Here is an 11,940-nt window from a genome sequence, read left to right on the forward strand (position 1 = left end):
TCATCAAACTGTTTTCAAGCTTCAAAAATCACTTCAATTCGACGCCTCCTGATTTAAATGGAGTTCATACTTTATTTGATTTTTGATTTAAGAAGGAAGAATAACTTTGTGTGCATTTGTAAGCCATGTTTCGAAAGTCGTTTACCATAATGTTACTCTTAGTTAGAATTTTAGATTCCGAGGATCCAATGAACACCCCTGTCTCGAGTCTAAAACTTAGTTTTCACCGCATAAACTAACTTTTCTGGCTCATGCGGAATAAGGTGATGACACTCTACTATAATTGGATTGCTTTTGATATATGTAATTACCAAGCACCTATTTTTCCCTACAGAAATAAATTCAAATCAAGCATAATAACCAGGTCCAGGCTGCGAAGTTTGACATGACACTGTAAGTAAAAAATGAACTTTCTATGAACGGACCCTTGCTCGCTGACAGCAATACTGTAAACGTCATTGGAAATCCAAAAGAATAAGTGGATTCGTTGAAACATCTAGGGGTTCCAGGGAGTGAGTTGCGAGGAATAATATAGATTTAATTTTGAAAAGTAACTCGAAGGTCGCTTACGTTCGGTTGCGTATTGAAAACGCCACTTCCTTTTGGATTGGGGATCTGCGGCCCCCAATTTCAACAGCGTTTATATGATCCAGTTGTCGCTTGACAGTGGAAGAGTTATCTTGCTAATCGAACCGCAGACACACTGACTAACCCGCATAAAAATATCGATGAGCATTTGGACCGCTATTAAAAATGCCCTCTTCTGCGCTGCTACCCAGGTCGTTGGCCATATCCCGAGAGGTGGTCCGCTGACTGCGGAATTGTGGAAGCAAATCGATGAACGGAAGGGATTGAAGATTCTGTTGACTGCTGCGAATCATGGCGGGCGTGATGCAATCAACCTCCTATACCGAACTAAATCCCGAGAAGTTCAGCGTAGTATGCGCCGTGACGAGCGAGAATAGGCTATTGCACTGGTCAGGAAAGCGGGAGATGGCACAGAATGGAATGATTTCAAAAACGTATACCGTATAACGAAAGAACTTGCATGTGGTCGCAAATCTTTCGACGATCTTGTGAAGGGCTTAACGGTCAATTTATCATCCACGATTAAGAGCAACTGAAGAAGGAGAAAGAACAATTTACCACGGTTCTTAACCGTATCACATCCTGCTAGTTACCGTAACATGCGGATAAGAAAAATCATTTCGACCACCAATGCACTCACATGGAGTAAAGCCGCTGGGCTTGATGTTTTTTTCCGCAGTTTCTGCAGATCTGCTACTTGCACTTGTACGGAAATCTTGCGAATCTGAGACACTTCCCAGAGAGCTAGAGTGTGACAATTGGAGGGGCGTGCTCCTTGCCGTTGCAAAAATAATAGCTAAACTAATCCTGGAACACATCAAAGAACACCGCTCCGGATCCTCCTGCATTGATCACATCAATATTCTGCATTTTGGAACAGTGCGCAGAGTTTAGATATCGATCGATTTCGGCAGTTTTCGACAGCGTGAACAGGGAGTGTACTTGATGTGGTCTACGTAGGAGGGGCATTTCGGAAAACTAATAGCTATTATCAGGGCGACGATATGTATGAAGGCGGAAAATGTCACGTGCTACACCGAAGTAAAATTCCAGAGAAATCAGAGGTCCAAAGCAGAGTCCGCCACGGTTGAATTTTTTTGCGATTCTTCTTGTTATCGGTAATGTTCTACATACTGCCTTGTCCGGAGGACGTGGAAGAGTTCAATGACATCTTTCCTCACACACCTCAACTTCGCTGATGACATCTGTTTGTTCTCTCAACGGGTCACACCTAGGCCAAATAGTTCTGGAGACGGAAGTAGAGTTGAACTGAAAATAAACATCAACAAAACCAAAGCTCTCAGTTTGACGGGTCATCGCACTCTCCCTATCTGAATTAATGGACAATGCATCGCAGGCGTCTTTCAATTTGTATATCTAGAAAGCGTGGCTTCTGCCGACAGCGGGGCCGAACTGAATATTGTCCGACACATTAACAGCGCTAGATCCACTTTTGTTGCTCTGTCTAGAATCTGGAAACGCAGTTCTCTCAAAACCAAGATCAAGTTGAGACTGTTTCGTGCTAGTATCATTTCTATGTTGTTATATAGAAGTGACAAATAGAAAGTGAACACCATTATCACTTGGAGGCTCCAAGCGCGTCGTATCATCGGAGTACGCTGGCCTAATTTAATTCCGAATTTGGTTGGCTATGTGCCAAGGAAGGACGGTCACAACAGTACGGTATTGTGCACCAAAGAAGATTTCCAACGCAAAGGGGAAGGAGACTCAATGCAATCTAGGAAATACTGTTTAAAAATAAACAATAACCCAATCGCATCGGAGCCTTGAAGCGTGTTGAAGCACTTCATTCAAGAACGTAATGGTACAGTACAGTATTACGGTACACTGTAGAAGGCAATGTGGTCAGCATTGCGCTCGCTCCAGATTATTACTCTACTTTTTCCTCAGGCAGAGGACTCAGGCCATCTTCTCTAGCTTAAATTTATTTTTAGCGGTAGCGTTTCCATTTACTTTCTCCACTTTAGGCGTTGCAGAAGCAAAGTAATCAATGTCCTTGGAATTTGTGATCACCTTCATATACCTTCAATTTTCTTCAAACCCACAAAGAAAGTCAAGGTACCAAGGTGAGCATTGGTATACTGCATGGACTACAGCCAACGAACACCACTGCTCAAAGAGCAGGGACCAGCAAAAGCACGTCTGAGATAAACATAGCAGACGTCAGGAAGGAGACAGGTCTCAGTGGCGCCGGGGTTAAATGGTACCTGCGCTATCTGAAGGAAGGCCTGAAACCAGAAGAGGCCCTTAAGAAGGCTCAGGACAGACCTAAGCCATCTCTACCGGAGCCGAGAAAGCGGGGAGCAGCAGAGATCAGCCCGCATGAAGGGAATGCCCCCAAAAAACCCAGACCTGAACCCACGGGAGGAGAAAACCCGGGCAGGTCAGGAGTGAAGGCAGGACCCAGGAAGCCCGGCATTAGCTATGCTAGTGCGGTCAAGGGCATTCGGCTGGCCATACTGCCAAAAAGGTTTCCCGAGCAAATACTCACTCGGGAGGAACAGAAAACCATTGAAGAACTGGTCGTCAAGCAGATGATCAAGGGATGGACGTCGAAACTGGTGTTCACCGGGATACGCTTTCGACCAGGCCTTATACTGGTGGACTGCGCGACGGAAGGTACCGCAGAATGGGTCAGAACCATAATTCCTAGATTGCCAGGCTGGGAAGGGGTGGAACTGTCAACATGTGCTGGAGATGATATACCAGGAGCCCACATGGTGACAGTTTTTCTCCCAAAGGCCGCGGCAATAGTAACAGAAGACCTCATGAGACTCCTAATTGCTCAGAACGAAGATCTCCATACTCGACTATGGAGAGTCTTCAGAAGCAAGGTGGAGGGAAAGGGTAAACTCCTCACGATCGGGGTAGATGACCGATCACTAGAGGCAATTAAACGTCGGAGTTGTCATATCAACTACCGATTTGGCAACATACCCGTGCATGTGCACAAGGAAAAGCCAAGGAAAGAAACCTCGGAGGAGGCATCGGGTGGAAAACTTACCGAGGTCCCTGAAGAAGTCGCGGAAGCCATAGAGGCGGAAAGAACGGGATCAACCAGGGAAATAGACCTGCTGCCCAGTGAAGAGCAGAAGCTGGACGACCTAGACCTAGGACTGCTAGGGCTCGGGGTGGACAGCGACGCGCAGGAAAGCGTCATGTCGGAGGAGGAGGGTGACACTCCGACAGTGGAGAAGAGCTCCAAACAATAACGGAGCCAATGGCCAGCACTAGGATAGCCCAGATAAACCTCCACCATGCGAGAGCTGCATCTGCAGTGATTGCAAGGGCAAATCCCAAGGAGAACATTGGAATAGTGCTGGCTCAGGAGCCCTGGGTGTACCGGGGGCAGATTCGCGGTCTGCAAGGAGGAGACATGCAGGTAATTTGGGACTCGTCTTGTGAAAAACCAAGAGCTTGCATAATTCTCAAACGTAATCTAAAATACATATGTCTTTCAGAGTTCTTAACCGGGGACCTTGTGGCTATCCAAGTCTCATTGGAAGCCGGGAGGAGCACTCGAAAGGTAGTGGTAGCATCGGGATACTTCCCAGGAGACGAGAGCCGGGCTCCACCGGAACAAGTCGCAAAGCTGACGGAGTATTGCGAGGAGAGGGCGTTACCACTTCTTCTCGGCTGCGATGCCAACGCCCACCACGTAGTGTGGGGAAGCAGTGACACTAATCGTAGAGGTGAGTACCTTCTCGAATTTATTCTTAGTAATAAGTTAGAAATATACAACGTAGGGAACACTCCAACATTTGTGACCAGCACCAGACAAGAGGTACTAGATATAACTCTAGGAAATACCCTAATGAACGGGATGGTCAGGAATTGGAGGGTGTCGGATGAACCCTCAATGTCTGATCACAGGATAATCAGATTCGACATTGAGGGTAACTCCGAAATAAAAAGAATAATAAGGAATCCCAAGAGAACGGATTGGGAATCCTACACAATGCACCTGAGCAACAACATTGCCCACCTTCAAGGGAGCGGGGACATCAGGAGCGAATTAGAATTAGAAACGGTGGTGGAAGACCTCAACACAATCGTCATTGACGCATATGAGGCCAGCTGTCCGGCCAAGACAGTCAAGTCATCAAGGGATGTACCATGGTGGAACAGAAACTTAGCCAGAATGAGAACGGAGGTACGAAAACTCTTTAACCGGGCAAAACGAACCGGGGACTGGCGGAGGTATAAAAATGCACTGACTGCGTATAGCAACGCCATCAGGGAAGCGAAACGGAACAGCTTTAGGGAATTCTGTGAAGGGATTGAACAGATCACAGAAGCAACTAGGCTGTACAAGGCTGTAGCCAAAGACGGGAGAATATCCTCTGTCTGCTTGAAAAAGGAAGATGGGACATTCACCGAGAATGAGGAGGACAGGGTACACCTGCTTCTCAGAACTCATTTGCCGGGGTGCTACCCCTCGGCGGCAGGCGACAATAATCTGCCTGACACCCCAACAACGAATAAAAGGGGAAGGAAAGAGAGCTGGAAACTAGCAAAAGAGGTATGCTCAGAAGCTAGGCTAAGATGGGCAGTGGGAACCTTTCAACCAATGAAATCTCCCGGAGCAGATGGCATTTTCCCTGCACTTATCCAGAGGGGCCTAGGAATTATCCTAGAGTCTCTTCTGAGGGTGGTAAGGGGGAGCATAGCACTGGGTTACATACCAAGGGCATGGAGACGGGCAAAAGTGGTCTTTATTCCGAAGGCGGGTAAAAAGGATCCTTTTCACCTTAAATCTTTCAGACCAATCTGCCTAACATCGTTCGTACTCAAAACGGTGGAGAAGGTCATAGACAACTATATTAGAACTAACGTTCTAAAGCGTAATCCCTTACATCACTGTCAACACGCTTACCGGGCAGGAAGGTCAACTGAAACTGCTCTGTATCAGCTGACAGAGGTACTACGGGACGCCACTGAAACAAAAGAAATTGCACTGTGCGCGTTTTTGGATATCGAAGGAGCATTCGACAACACATCGCACACAGAGATACAGGATGCCCTGAGCCGCAAAGGAATGGGAAACACCCTGGCACTCTGGATGGGCAAAATGCTAGAAAGCAGACAAATAGAGGTACAAACAGGTACAAATTCTATTATCATGAACACCACTCAAGGCTGTCCACAGGGCGGAGTACTATCGCCGCTGATGTGGAGTATGGTAGTGGATGAACTCCTGGACGTGTTAACTAATACTGGAATACAAGTCCAGGGCTACGCGGACGACATTGTTCTAATCTGTAGGGGCAAATATGAAGATACCCTATGTGATAGAATCCAAACTGGATTAAGGGTTACTAGTGCCTGGTGCAGGAAGGTGGGACTGCGGATCAACCCAACCAAAACCACCATAGTACCATTCACTAGGAGGCGTAAACTGGATCACCTGAAAGCCATAACATTACATGATATGGAGGTGAAACGAGAAACAGAGGTCAAATACTTGGGAATCACGCTAGACCAAAAATTACTCTGGAAGACACATGTCGGAAACACTTGTCGGAAAGCCACGAGGGCTCTGATGACTTGCAGATCCATAGCAGGAAAAAAATGGGGTTGTAGCCCGAAGATACTACTTTGGATATATACTGCAATAGTAAGACCAATGATTACCTATGGAGCGGTAATCTGGGCAGAAAGAACCCAACTCAGCACACAAGCCAGGGAATTACATAAGCTCCAAAGGCTGGCTTGCGTGTGTATCAGTGGGGCAATGAGGACATGCCCAACGGCATCCCTGGAGGTCCTTCTGGGATTAACCCCTCTCCATCTGCACATACAGATGCAGGCAAGGAGATCAATATTCAGGATGGCCGGTAGCATGAGTGAGGCGGGGAGCTGCCTAAATCGAAGGAAGATTGATATCCTTTCTAGGCGGTATCCCGAATTACTGATACCGAGGGACAACATGACAACGAGGTTTCACTTCGATAAGAAGTTTGAAACACGTTGGAGTAACAAGACAAACTGGGAAAGCGTGGCTGTGACATACGGCTTAAACCAGCAACTGATTACTTGGTACACTGACGGATCCCTCACAGCAGAGGGAGCGGGTGCCGGTGTCATTGGTCCAAGGAAAATGTACTTTGAGCCAATGGGCAGGTACACTAGCATATTCCAGGCGGAAATTTACGCCATAGACAAATGTGCCTCCTTTAATCTGCAAAGGAACTACAGGGGGCAGAACATAGCTATTCTCACCGATAGCCAAGCAGCGATCAAGGCACTTAGGTCCAACCAGGTGAACTCTAAACTGGTATGGGAATGCCTTGAGAGACTGAATACACTCGGCTCGTCCAACAAGGTCTGGATACTTTGGGTTCCAGGCCATGCTGGGCTGGAAGGCAATGAGGCAGCGGATGAACTAGCCAAGAAGGGAGCAGGGATGCCTTTATACGGGCCAGAACCCTTCTGTGGAATCGGAAACGGTTTCATGGCTATGAATCTAAGAAACGAAGAAAAACGGTTGAGGGAACTATATTGGGCGGGCCTACCAGGGATGGAGCAGTCCAGGGTGCTTATTGGGGGATACGAACCCATGCGCACAAAGGATTGCTTAAACCTCACCAAAAAGAACCTCCGAATCATAGTGGGAATTCTCACTGGTCATTGTCGGCTGAACTACCACCTAGGGAAGCTAGGGATATCTACGGACACTGCCTGCAGGTTCTGTGAGGAGGAGGACGAAACCTCTATGCACGTCCTGGGACAGTGTCCAGCACTTGTGCAAAGTAGGTCGATACATCTGGGAGAACACTTAATACCAGATGCAAAGCTGAAACTTCTGGAAGTGGGGAACATACTAAAGTTCCTAACGGTTACTGGCTTGCTTGAGATACTATGATCAACAGGTACACTATAACCAGTAAAAGGGGCACAATAGTTCTTCAAGGACGCGGTGCGACTTTCCCTTAACAAAATAATAATAAAAGAAAGTCAAGGCGCCTTCTACAGACCGCATTCCTTTTTCTACGTGGGTTGGTAGGTTCTTTGTAATAGTTTACCGATATCTTAAGTGAAATTTCAGAAAGATCACTGGAAATGGAGACTAGAAAACGGGGTTGGGTGTTTCTATACCTGCACAAATTCTGCCCCCAGTACAACAGGAATTCGATGCGTTATTATCCGCGGTTTTCCACGGTTAGCTAAAGCCATTGCAAAGTTTTAATGAATGCCAATAAGCATATAGTACGCGGCGCTTTTGGAGTGACCCTCAAAAGGAGGTACGCATTCATTTCGCTAAATGTTTCCTTGCGACATCTAAAAACAGTCAACTTAGCATCTTCGACAAAATCGTTGCAAGTGACAGCATTATGGAGCCAAGAAGGCGCCAATGCGCCCATCTAGACAAGGCTACAAATTTCAGCAATAAAAATGATGGTGTCAATTTTTTTTTTAGCAGGCAATCCTCTGGGAGCTGGTCAAATAATAACAGCAAAGCGGTACGCAGACACGTTCTTACCACAAATTTTCAAAAATTTGCTTGCAGGCAACCAAAACAAATCAGGAATCTGGAAGCTGGACGCTTCAGGTATGAAAGATTTTGTGTATTTCTTTTATAAAGGCTTTTGAGTGTACATTTGTCCTATTAGTACGTAGCATATATTACGCATATATTATGTGAGAATATCCACTTCCGCGTGATACTGACATTGAAAGTCTTGAATTTGCTCACAAGTGACAACTTCGACCTATTATAACTTTGTTAGTAATAGTACGATGTCCACCAAATTTCGTAGGATCATGCTCTATGTTATACCCTACCTTGCTGCAAGGTAGGCTACCGGTATCGAATATCGGTATGAAGGGTATTTGGGAGCCTAGGTACCATATAGTGGCAGCCTCTTGGTTTTTTTTCAGATATTTTGGTTGGGTAGTTTCTGAGAATGGACCCGTTAAAGAAATAATCGCTTCCAACCTCCTTTCAAACAAGTGTCAAAACTAAGACCGGCTTTGGAAAGTACTAATCGAGACCTCTCATTTGATACTCTACATTACTATATCTGATGAAAAAAAATTTGCACCCACCTTTTCCATGTATGGGGACCTTATTAAAATCGATTCAATGTCAGTCTGTCTGTTTGTCTGTCATACTCGATTCATTCGGAAACGGCTGAACCGATTATCACGGAATTTGGTGAGGACATGTGGTCTGTATGTCCCTTATATATATGTGCATCGTCATGCGGTAATAGGCAATTCTTTGACGTTTATGTTCATATGTGTATCTTGGCATAATATGAAAGAATATTTTGTATTCTTATCTATATACGAATAGAAAACCGTGCATACAGTTTCTCACATAGGAAGAAATCAAAACTTCTATACCCGAAGCGCCCAGCTTCCTGTACCCCGACTTGTTTCATATAAATTTAGCGAGCTTTGGTTAGGTCCCCGGATTTTAACTCTCCAACTGGCAAGGAGTCATAGACTTCGAATTGTGGAATGATGGAAGGTGGAAGCTACGGATTTTAACTCTCCAACTGGCAAGGAGTCACAGACTTCGAATTCTGGAATGATGGAAGGTGGAACTACGGATTACTACTCTGACAAGGAGTCATAGACTTCGAATTCTCTCGTGACATTTTGGAAGTCGCTAGATGCATGTTCCCCCTTGGAGAAATCTATGGAAGACATGCTCTCCACTTGAGTGCAAAGCCTAGACTCAATGTCTACGACACGATCAGCCAGAAAAGAGAGCACAGTAACTTCTACGGTCAGTCTGTTGATGGCATTGTTGTTTAATTCTTCCAGTTAACGAAAGAGGAAGACTTAGCAGAAGGAAACTTGAACCGCAAAGGAGAGGGGACTACAGACTAAATCTTGCCTGTCAGAACCTTCTCTTCCGCCTCTATCAGAAAAAAGCGGAGCTAAGGGGGGCTGGTGATATGAACGCAGTTGATTCACTTTTGGTATGTGGAAACGGATCCATGCAGACCAGACACCGTGAATATGGAAACGATCCCAGCCGACGGCAGCGGAATACAGGAAAGAAGGTGATGCTTTGTGTGAATGAGGACATGTTGCGTTGCTGCGCCACCAAGTATGGCAGAGTCAGAGAAATTGGAAGCAAAACCGCGGAATACTCGGCTGAAGATTGAGACAAACTGGTGACTCTGGTGAGACCCACACTGGGTGCGGTAGACTTTTCAGTTAGCGTCGATTTACGCCTCTAGAGTTGAGTATGTTCAGGTTCTAAGAAGTGCACCAACCAGGAAAACAAGTGAAAGAAGTGGTAGAAACAGAGCTAGCGGTTTCTAAATACCTTTGAAGAGGCAAGTATTGCAAGGGGAATTGGAAAACTGCTGGAGTGGTAGTTACCAATGAAAAAGCGAAGAGCCGCACTACTATTCTGCGACAAGTGGTGATGAGGCGTTCTACTGCGCAGTTATCTTGGGAGAGTGGTTTCCACTGCATAACGTAGCCAACAATGGAATTGCCGCGCCTCCTTAATGTGTAACCTATCCACTGTCACATCCGCCTTCCGATCACAGTACTTACGAGTGCGCCTGTGTTTCGACCAAGTTCTTCGTTTGAAATAGTTTCAGGCCAGCGAAATCCGACGATACCCCGCAGACAGGTATTCATGAATGTTTAGAGCTTTCGAGTGAGTGTAGAGATTATTTTCGATGTGGCAGCGAAAATCCATGACCCGGTGAGATAATGTCATCAACGTAGTCGAGATGTTTGGGGAAAGATGTCATAAACCATTCAACTCCTCCACGTTTTTCGGATAAAGTAACATGGCGAACGTCACCGATAATGAGAAGAAATTAAATCGGTAGCAAGATGCACCCCTGACGTACTCCGCTTTGGACCTCAAATTCCTCTGAGATTTTACCTCGGTGAAGTACCTGATATTTGTCGGCACCATATATCGTTTTAATAATAGCTATTAATTTCCCTGGAATGCCCCAACTGCATTGAACACTAAGGATGCACTCCCTCTTGGCGAAAGCCTTTTCGGAATAAATGAAAAGCAGTTAAAGCGAAAATCTGGCCTCCACATGGGGTTTATGTGGTCAGAGCAAGAAGATTCAAAGCGTGGATTATTTTAGCTACTATCTTTTCAACGGCAAGGAACACCGAAATGTTCCTCCTCTTTTCGTATTCAAGACGCGTTCCCTTTTTCTGAATCTTAACAGCTATCCCTTTCTTCCATTCTCTGGAGAAGGCCTTGGATTCTCAGCATTTCGTGCGAACGGAAGTATTATAGCAGGTCTGCAGAGACTGCAGGTGCAGCGGTAAATAATTCTGTGGAGAGACCGTCAAGCCCAGCAGCTTTACTCCGTTTGAGTGCATTGATGATTGAGATGATTTCCCTTTTACTTGGAGGAACAGTCTGTACCCGCATTTTACGGTGACTAGCCATTTCATCCACAAGCAACGAAACTTCACGGGATGTGATATGGTTAAAGACCGTGATGAAGTGTTTTTCCACCTCTTCTGCCACTCGTGATCGTGAATCAGGAATCGTCCTTCACAGGACCATCGAAAAGGCTGCGATCCCATGCAAGTTCTTTCGCTATGCGGTATAATTTTCTAAAATCATTGTATTCTGCGGCATCTGACCTGACCCCTGACCAGCGCAAATACAAATTCCCTTTTGTCACGGCGCACACTACGTTTGACTCCCCAGGATTTTGTACGGTATCGGAGTTTGAGCGCGTCACGCCTGCCATGACTCGCAAGCTCAATAGAGCCTTCAATCCCTTCTGTTCATCGATTCGCTTCCACGATTCCACAGTCCTTATGCCGCTCCTTCGGTACGTGGCCAATAATTTGCTTGACTATTTGGCGCTCCGATGTTGATCAATATTCTCAGGCTTAATTAGATAATTAATTAGATTTAGATCATACAAGCGGTCGATATTGAACTTGGAGGTGTCGCAGCGGTCCAACACCACGAGAAGTAGCGGACGCAAGTCGCAAACAAACGTAAGCGACCATCAGATATTTCTAGATTTAAACGGTGGAACTACTCTGGATCAGGTAGCCACTGTAGTGTGGAGGAAAAGGGGAGTTCAATTTTTCTCATGCCGGGATCGGAACCACGAATTGGGACTATATATATTGTCTATTGTATTGTGGGTATTTTGACTGGCCATAATTCATTAACTGGAAATATGCTTAGAATAGGGATTCACCAAGGTGATACGTGTCCATCCTGTAATGAGGAAGTGGAATCCACGGAACATTTTATATGTGAGTTCTCCGCTTATGGAGATATTAGACATTATATTTTTGGTGCTGATATACTCTAGCTACGGCGGATAGCATCACGTCCACTAGTGGAAACCTCGTAATACA

Source organism: Hermetia illucens, chromosome 1 (assembly GCF_905115235.1).
Source record: "Hermetia illucens chromosome 1, iHerIll2.2.curated.20191125, whole genome shotgun sequence".
Classification (NCBI taxonomy): domain Eukaryota; kingdom Metazoa; phylum Arthropoda; class Insecta; order Diptera; family Stratiomyidae; genus Hermetia; species Hermetia illucens.